Source organism: Tiliqua scincoides, chromosome 2 (genome assembly GCF_035046505.1).
Source record: "Tiliqua scincoides isolate rTilSci1 chromosome 2, rTilSci1.hap2, whole genome shotgun sequence".
Classification (NCBI taxonomy): Eukaryota; Metazoa; Chordata; class Lepidosauria; order Squamata; family Scincidae; genus Tiliqua; species Tiliqua scincoides.
The window spans coordinates 8,928,488-8,937,834 of record NC_089822.1 but is presented as its reverse complement, the minus strand read 5'-3'; the positions used below and the strand labels follow the sequence as shown (position 1 = coordinate 8,937,834).

General features: G+C 46.3%; 1 pseudogene; it reads left to right on the top strand.

The window, feature by feature from the left end:
• The first annotated feature begins 6,016 nt into the window (after positions 1–6,016).
• LOC136642524 (5S ribosomal RNA) lies at positions 6,017–6,136 on the top strand (annotated as a pseudogene).
• Positions 6,137–9,347: the final 3,211 nt, after the last annotated feature.

Here is a 9,347-nt window from a genome sequence, read left to right as displayed (position 1 = left end):
ACACACTCCTAAGACTCTCTAAAATTTTTCAAGTATAGAAAATCATTGCAGAGTTTAATATCATTGTATTTAGGCTCACACTAGAATGGAAAGTGTCCTGTGTGGACCAAAATGTAGTTCTGCAACAGTTGCAGTCCCACAGCTGAGCTCCTGTACACTCCTTCGTGGTAAGCAGATCCACAAGCCAAAGAGTTACTTTAGCAGGTTGGTTTCCTCCCAGATGTGACACTGTTAAGGAATGTATGCATTCCTGGACCTGGTGTGCATCGCTTGTCACAATAGTCGCTGCCATGTGCCCACAGTAATGCCCCCAGCAACCCACATGGGCAGTGAATCTGGGTGAGATTGGAAAATGAAAGATCCCAGGAAATTTCTGGGCCCCATGCTTTGCCTCCTGGGCCCTCTTTCTGGCCCTGGGCCCAGATACAAATTACCCCCTTTACCCCCATCTCCTAGGCCCTGTCCTTTACAGATCAGGAAGGTATGTTTTCAAAGTGGCCTCTCTCTGTCTCTTTTCCTGTCTTGGAGGTGTGAGCGGAGATCTACCAAATGCCCAAATATTGCCAGACCACCTCCTGGGATAAGAAACGGGGGAGAGGAAGAAGAAGAAAATCTAACCACTGGGTGTAGTTCCTGTTTTGCCCCTTTGCTTGCCACCTCCTGTGCAAGCCCTCTTCTGTCCACAGGAAGGCCTCGGGTAACTGCAGGAGAGAAACAAGGAACCGCACCTCCTTTGTCTCTTGCTTTCTTAGTTCGTTTAAAAGTAAAAACATATTTTCTGGTTGCAACCTGACATTGCTGGCCATACACCCCAATTTAAAGGTCATGTTACTGCATCAACTTTCACAAAAATATGGTGGTGGAATTTCCAGGGACATAGACTGACCTGGGGCTCCTTCCTGCAATTATACTGACAATACAGGAAGTAGAAAGTTGACAACAGTTGTGTCCACAGCTGGACCACATGGTATTTTCTTCTCCTTCCTCACCTCCTGTTCCTGGTTTGCTCTATGCATTTGGTGTGGTCTGACTTTAGAGGCCGATTCCTTCAAAACGGATTCCATCTGAGCTGTGCAAGTTATTAATCCATTCCCCCATTTTTAATCATTTTTCTATATTCTTCTGTCTGGGAAAAGATTTATCTCAATTTCACCCAAGAACCTGATAAATTATTATTTCAACCACGTGCTCAGTATCTCCTAACTCATTAAATAAAAAAATGGTTCATCTGACAAGATTTATATACATTTGTAGAATCCACAGGAGAAGCTGCTGTCATTGTATTTATTTGAACGACTAAAAAGCCATGGACAATATCCCACAAAGGCTGGTCAAAATGACCCAATTTAACCCAACTGGGTTAAATCCCAGCCCACTGAAAATGTATGCATCTGAAATTACAAGCAATGTGAAAAGAATGAACAGGAAGATTATTGTTTTATTGTTAAAACTTTGGGTCAAACCAATGATATTGTTTGGCAGTATATTCAGGACTGCACTGCATGCAAGCCAAAATTAGCTGACGATCACTAGTTTAAATTTCACAGGGATCAGACAAGCTCATGGAGGCTGGGTCTATCAACAGCGCTTAGTCAGGGCAGCTCTATGGAACTACCTCATTCATAAGAATATAAGAAGAGTCTTTCTTCACGTCCCTCTTGTAGAAGGGGGGGCATGGAAAGAAAGATTCCCTTCTCTTCCATGGTGCAAGGAGCAGAGACTAAAATGAAAGAGCAGGAGTATCTACAATTAAAAAGAAGAGTTAAGGCTGTTATACATTCACTCATGCTCCCTGAAGCATGGCAAGTGCATGTTAGCATCACAATCCTATGCATGTCTTCTCAGTTCAAAGTCCCATTGAGTTCAGTGGGACTTACTCTCAGGTAAGTGTACATAGGACTGGAGCCTGATCCAGAGCCCAGCGTGCGCTGTCGCAAACATGCTGTAAGGCGCGTTTGGGAGCCCTTACTCCTGTGCTCCAGTGCTGGGCCTGCGTTCCGCTGCCAGGTGATCACCCAGACTGCAGGGCGGCAGAGAGGTGAGTGGGGGCATGGGGGAGGAGGCGTTCTGGAGTGGTGGGGTAGGGCGGGGAGAGGGCAGAAAGGAGGCATAGCGGGGGAGGGAGTTTGGAGGGAGGGGAGCAGGACCGGTGGAGCAGAGCTCCACCAGATCCTAAGCCGCATGCCAGACCATGCAGCCCGACACAAGGCTCCTTGATTCTGCGCCAGCTAAAGATCCACCTCAGAATCAAGTAATCCCATTGCAGGGCTACTTCCCTTACTCGGGGGAAAGGGACAAAAGTTCCCATCTCCCGAGGAGGTGGTGGCGGCGGCTGCCTGGGGTGCACAGAATACCGTGGCAGCTGTTTTTGGTGCCATGGCAGCTCTGCACTCTGGGCAGGTCAGGATTGGGCTGCCTGGCCCTCATCTTAACATCCACACCATGTAAAACAGTACATTAATGGTACAGTCTGGCATTTTGTACACACATAAAACTTAGCATCTCTGCATTTTCTTAATTACATTTTCCTTTGCTCCGGGACAAAGATTGTGTCTGTTGTCTTGTGTGGTCCCTGGGGCATTTGGTGGGCCACTGTGAGATACAGGAAGCTGGACTAGATGGGCCTTTGGCCTGATCCAGCAGGGCTGTTGTGGTTTCCAAATAGCCTTTGCAGTGCCGCAGGATGTGGTGATGGCATCTGGCCTGGATGCCTTTAAAAGGGGATTGGACAAGTTTCTGGAGGAAAAATCCATTACGGGTTGCAAGCCATGATATATATGTGCAACCTCCTGATTTTAGAAATGGGCTATGTCAGAATGCCAGTGCAAGGGAGGGCACCAGGATGCAGGTCTCTTGTTGTCTTGTGTGCTCCCTGGGGCATTTGGTGGGCCACTGTGAGATACAGGAAGCTGGACTAGATGGGCCTTTGGCCTGATCCAGCATGGCTGTTCTTATGTTCTTTAGCCCCAGGCCTCTCCTTCTGCTATTCAAGGGCACAACATTGAAATGAGGGTTCAATAACTAAAGAAACATTTAAGAAGAATTTGGTTACATACTGAAATTAATGAAATGGAGTGCCTGTTGGAGGAATGGAGATAACTGCATTGCCCATATGGAAATAAATCGAATTGTCATTCACGGAGCTTTCTCACTGACACGTGAAGTTAAACTTTCTTTAATATATAACCAGAGCTGTCTTTATTCCAACTTTCTGTTTCACAATGATATTTTGATCAATTATTTTTGTTTCCTTTCTAACCTTCCAGTTTGTTTTAGAGAGGCTTAGTGGGGCATCCTTGCGGGCTTTGTGGGCTCAGCCAATCTAACAAGCTTCCTTTAACCTGTTTTACATTTCACTTTTCAAGAAAAATTCTTTTTTTTTTAATGCAACATCCTGAGAAATTCCATCTGCAAAAAAATCTGCTCAGATGGGTCTAAAAAAATATTGTATTTTAATTATGCATCCATGCTATTGAAAAATGCTTACTTTTTTTCTTAGAAACAGATTTTTTAATAAGTGAAATGATTGAAGCTATGATAAGACTTGTACTTTTTTGAATCACAGTCCCCAAACCTAACAGGCATCGGATTCCCAGGGCAGTTTTTCACGTTTTTGTAAGGTGTGCATGAGCAAATCACACCGAGAAAAAAACTGCAGCATTATGCCATCAGGGAAATGTTTTTGCAGACTAAAAATGTTCAGGAGTTTTTGCCTGAGGAGGTGTTTAAAATATCCTGCTCTTTTTTGTGACTGCAAATAGATGTTTTCTAGGTAAGGATGAAAACTTTCTCTGATAGAGACATCACATCTGGCCTTCCATCTGAAAAAACTAAAGGTACAGATTTCATTTTACCTTGTACCAATGGAGTGTTTTCTTGAGGAGCACAGAGATAGCTGTAGGCCAAGACAAAGCTGGAGAGGAACTAGCTGATCAAGTCAGTTTAGGACAGATCCATACTTCAAACATATCATCATCATGTTGGCAACCTTCAGTCTCGAAAGACTATGGTATCGCGCTCTGAATGGTGGTTCTGGAACAGCATCTAGTGTGGCTGAAAAGGCCAATTCGGGAGTGACAATCCCTTCCACAATGGGAGCAAGTGCAGTCTGTCTCTGTTCTGTCTCCCTGGCTATGGGCCTTCCTTCTTTGCCTCTTTGCCTCAGACTGTTGGCCAAGTGTCTCTTCAAACTGGGAAAGGCCATGCTGCACAGCCTACCTCCAAGCGGGCTGCTCAGAGGCCAGGGTTTCCCACTTGTTGAGGTCCACTCCTAAGGCCTTCAGATCCCTCTTGCAGATGTCCTTGTATCGCAGCTGTGGTCTACCTGTAGGGTGCTTTTCTTGCATGAGTTCTCCATAGAGGAGATCCTTTGGGATCCATCCATCATCCATTCTCACGACATGACCGAGCCAACGCAGGTGTCTCTGTTTCAGCAGTGCATACATGCTAGGGATTCAAGCTCATTCCAGGACTGTGTTGTTTGGAACTTTGTCCTGCCAGGTGATGCCGAGAATGCGTCGGAGGCAGCGCATGTGGAAAGCGTTCAGTTTCCTCTCCTGTTGTGAGCGAAGAGTCCATGACTCTCTGCAGTACAGAAGTGTACTCAGGACGCAAGCTCTGTAGACCTGGATCTTGGTATGTTCCGTCAGCTTCTTGTTGGACCAGACTCTCTTTGTGAGTCTGGAAAACATGGTAGCTGCTTTACCGATGCGTTTGTTTAGCTCGGTATCGAGAGAAAGAGTGTCGGAGATCGTTGAGCCAAGGTACACAAAGTACCTACATTCAAACATTCAATTCTACATACATTCAAACATATATTGGTTTAATATCAGCCTAACAGCCTAATCTGATGGGTCTGATACACTAACAGATCTTGCGATACATCAGCTAACATGTGAGCCACTTTCACTGTAGAGCTGCCACCAGCGCAAGGCCCAGAAGGCCATATGCTGGCAACAGTGTCCTTCAGAACTTCCACCATTGCTGGTAAGTTGGCAACAGGAATGGATCAGGGGTGGGTTGGAGGCAAGAGGGGATGGATCTTGGCAGCACTAACACAGGTTCCCCTCCCAGCCTGAACCTCTTCCAGAGGCTCCTCAGACTTACACCAGCTAAAGAGCTGGCATAGGACTGAGGAGACCCATCAGGGACCAGGCAGCCAATGGAAAGGTAAGTAAAAATGTTCTTTATCTCTCCAAGGATACTTGGTCCCCAGCTGGCCTATAGCATCCAGCGCATTCTTCATCAGCATTGCTGCATTCTCTAGGCTAGCCCTGGATAACATGGGGCCATAAGTCTCATAGCTCCCCACAAAGAATCCTGGAACAATCAAGCTGTCATGGTTTCCCCATAAAGAATCCTGGGAACTGTCAATTGTCAAAGGGTGCTGAGAACTTTCTGCTATAGATCCACAGTGCCCCTGCACAAAATTGCAGGCCCCAGGGTTATCTGGGGTGGGCTGTTTGTTAAATCGGTTTAATGTTGTGGCTATGACCCTAATGTGTTGAGATAGCGACTGCCTATTGTCCTCACTAGACAGGCTCTATTTTGAGATGTTGCACAGACACAGTGAGCGAGTCTGGGAAAGGGAGAAAAGAAATCTCAGAAGAAGAGGCCTCTTTGACAGCACTGAAAGGGAGACACCCTCCAACATGTCTCCGCCAACATTGCTCCTCCTCTCCATTTTTTGGATCAGGGAAACAGAGTGGGTGATCTCCGCATGGAGGGCACATATCCCTCTGGGCTCTGAAATTGCTCTTCTTTTCCCTGAGCAGGGAAAAGCTTGGGATTATTAGAAAAGGTATTGAGAATAAGACGGCTAATACTATAATGCCGTTGTACAAATTGATGGTAAGACCACACCTGGAGTATTGTGTCCAATTCTGGTCGCCACATTTCAAAAAGGATATACAGGTCCAATCTTGTTATACATTAATTTTTTTTTACATGGATTTGACTCAACACGAGTGGCCACTACAAATGAGGAGGAGTGTGCTGATACCTGGAACAGGGGAGAAATTGCAGCAACTGTTACCCTGCACATGCCCAATCTCATCTGATCTTGGAAGCTAAGCAGGGTCAGGCATGGTTAGTACTTGGATGGGAGACCGCCTGGGAATACTGGGTGCTGTAGGCTTATACCATAGTCTTTCGAGACTGAAGGTTGCCAACCATGGATGCATCCCTTAAGTTTTTTTTAAAAAAAACTGCTGTTCTTACTGTTGTAGAGAGACAGTCATGCAAGTGATCATTCCATTCTTCAGCTGAGCCAGGCAAAGGCAGGGGGTGTCCTTTGCATTTCTCATTGCTGACAGCCTCTCTGCAACAGTAAGAAAAGCTGTTTTTAAACCACAATTGTAAAGGGACACACTTTTTTATTTTTTTAACTGTTTTTATTTAACACATTTTATGATATCAGCAGGGAATTCCAGAATCAAACCCCTGTGGATGTCAAGGCAAGACCTTATTCCATTAGGAGCAATTGGGGGGGGGGGGGGAAACCTGGAAGTGGGTCTTTAAATCTATTTTTCGACTGTTTTTTTATCCACTATTTTTTTTTAATCCACTAGGGATTCTGGAACGAAACCCCAGCAGATAGCAAGGGATGACCTGTAGTGGAAATGGAAAAAGTGAAGAAGAGAGCAACCAAAACGATTCCTGGGCTGGGGCGCCTCCCTTACAAGGAAAGGCTACAGCATTTGGGGCTCTTCAGTCTAGAAAAGAGGTGCCTGAGGGGGGACCTGATTGAGACATACAAAATTATGCAGGGGATGGACAGAGTGGATAGGGAGATGCTCTTTACACTCTCACACAACACCAGAACCAGGGGACATCCACTAAAATTGAGTGTTGGGAGAGTTAGGACAGAGAAAAAAAAATTTCTTTACCCAGCGTGTAATTAGTCTGTGGAACGCCTTGCTACAGGAAGTTGTGATACCATCTCACCTAGATGCCTTTAAGAGGGAATTAGACAAATTTCTGGAGGAAAAGTCCATAATGGGTTACAGGTCATGATAGATATGTGTTAGATGTTAGAATAGGCTACCTCAGAATGTCAGATGTCAGGGAGGACACCAGGACACAGGTTGTGTCTTGCTGTCTTGTGTGCTCCCTGAAGCATTTGGTGGGCCACTGTGAGATACAGGAAGCTGGACCTTTGGCCTGATCCAGCGAGGCTCTTCTTATTTTCTTATGTTGTAGGAGGAGTCAATGAAACGGAAAGGAGCAATGCGGGGTGCCTTCTCCTCAGCACTCTAGCAGCATGAAGGAAGGAGCACACAAGCAGACTCCTCTCCAACCCTTCCCATCCACAAATGGGGTGCTGTTTTATCTTCCATTACATGGTAAGCAATGAGGGCACTTATTGAAGAAGCAAGAGTGGCAGCCTGTCTCCAGGGGCAGGTGGGATGTGACTCAATTGGATGTGATAATGTGGGATGTGACACAATTGCACCCAGGTCTGACCTGTGATCCTGGTCACAGTTGCCACCAATGTGCAGGAACTGAGTCATCTTTCTTCACATCCTTCTTGCAAAAGGGGAACATAGTGGAGAAAGATTCCACGTATCATTGCAAGGGCTACTGAAGAAGCTCACTTGTGGATGGGAAGGATGGGAAATGGCATCGATGGCACAAACTGCTCAGTAGAGTGACTTGTGCCTCCACAGTCTGAATTTTGGTGCTTCAGGAGTAAGTTGATTGGGTTTCTGGGAGTCTATAGACCCTTGGCCAGGACCTGACCTGACTAGCCTCTGACACCACTCCTGCCATGCCTAGAACTTCAAATGTCTTTTCATATTTGCAAAAGCAGTACAGATGAGAGGATATGGATCGGGGCCATGGCATGGGCAGGAGGTCCATTTGCCTGAAGATTAACATCCACAAGGTTGCCAGTTCGAGGCCACCGGCACCGTGCGAACTTGAAGCAGCTGGCAAGCTGCAGCTGAGCTGTTCCATCTGCTCGGAGCGTGGGAGGATGGAGGCCAGAATGTTAAACCAGATCGGAGTGTAACATCTTGAATGTGGTGGTTCTTGAAAGAGAGAACCTTCTTTCAATTTGTAAAAAATCCCTGCGTGGATTTAATAAGCCTGCCTGTGTAAACCGCCTTGAATAAAGTCTTGAATAAAGACCAAGAAAGGCGGTATATAAATACTGTATATTATTATGAGAAAGTGGGGTCTAAGCCTTTCTCCTGCAATGGCCCCAACCCAAATTCCCCCCTCCCCCCCCCAAAAAAGTTGCTATCAGTCACAGGGGGCAAAATATATGAGTGTTAACTTTATGCCCATAAGTGCTTCCCTCCATGGCTAATGGCAGCTTCAGGAGGGGCGGCAATGATTTAAATTAGGGAACAAGAATGGAAGCTAGTAGCATAGCTAGAGGGGGGCAAAGTGGTAAGTACTGCAGGCCCCACAATGCGCTGTGTAAGCAGCCCCTCCCATTTGTCGTCGAAGCCATTCCAGACAGTGACGGCAACACACAGGGGCCCAGAATGGCTCCAGTGGTGACTGGGAAGGGCTGGTTACACAGCGCATTGTGGCACCTGCAGTGATTACTGTTTCACCCCCCCCCCCCATAGGTACACTGCTGATGAAAGCAAAGGGCACTATGGCCACCATCAAATTGTTCTTTTAACTGCATTGCGAAGAAGAAAAAGACATTCCAGCTCTGGAACGCCTACATTGCATCTAGTCTGAGCAAAACAATGTTGTCTCCATGGGTCATGAGCAGACACTCACTGAAGAAACAGCAAACACTTGTGAGTGTTTTTATCGTGGGTGAAGTGCCGTCCTTCACTATCAACATTGACAGCGGTTTCCATCCCTGTGTAGAGCAAACAGATAATGCCACCAGAGCTGACAGCATTTCTCAAAAGCAGGCTGCCTTCGCTTGTGACCCAGCGCAATGACAAAAGCGAGGTGCATGTATCAGCATAAAGTGGACATCACAGGAAGATCAGGGGCTGAGAAGGGAAGAGGGCAAATGCCTTCAGTAGCACTGACGGAGGCAAAAACACCAAAGGAAGCCTTGAGCACTGAGCAGAATTCAGCTAATATTATCCTGCTCTGCCAACCTTTCACCATTGGTAAAATAACACAGACAATAACAGGGAGGCAGATGAATGCGAACAAGACCGATTGATGTTTCAGTGCAAAAGCTGAAAAGAACTGAAAGCCATTTGCAGGGTGCATTGTGTCCCATGGCGCACACATGGCCTTCCTTTGTCCCACTGTTGTTCCTGCACAAAGTGAAAGGAAATGTGCAGAGGGTCATCACTCAAGTCACCTTCAACCTTTGCAGAGCACTGATCATCTCTCACCTACCCGAAACTCCCAGCAACTTCTGT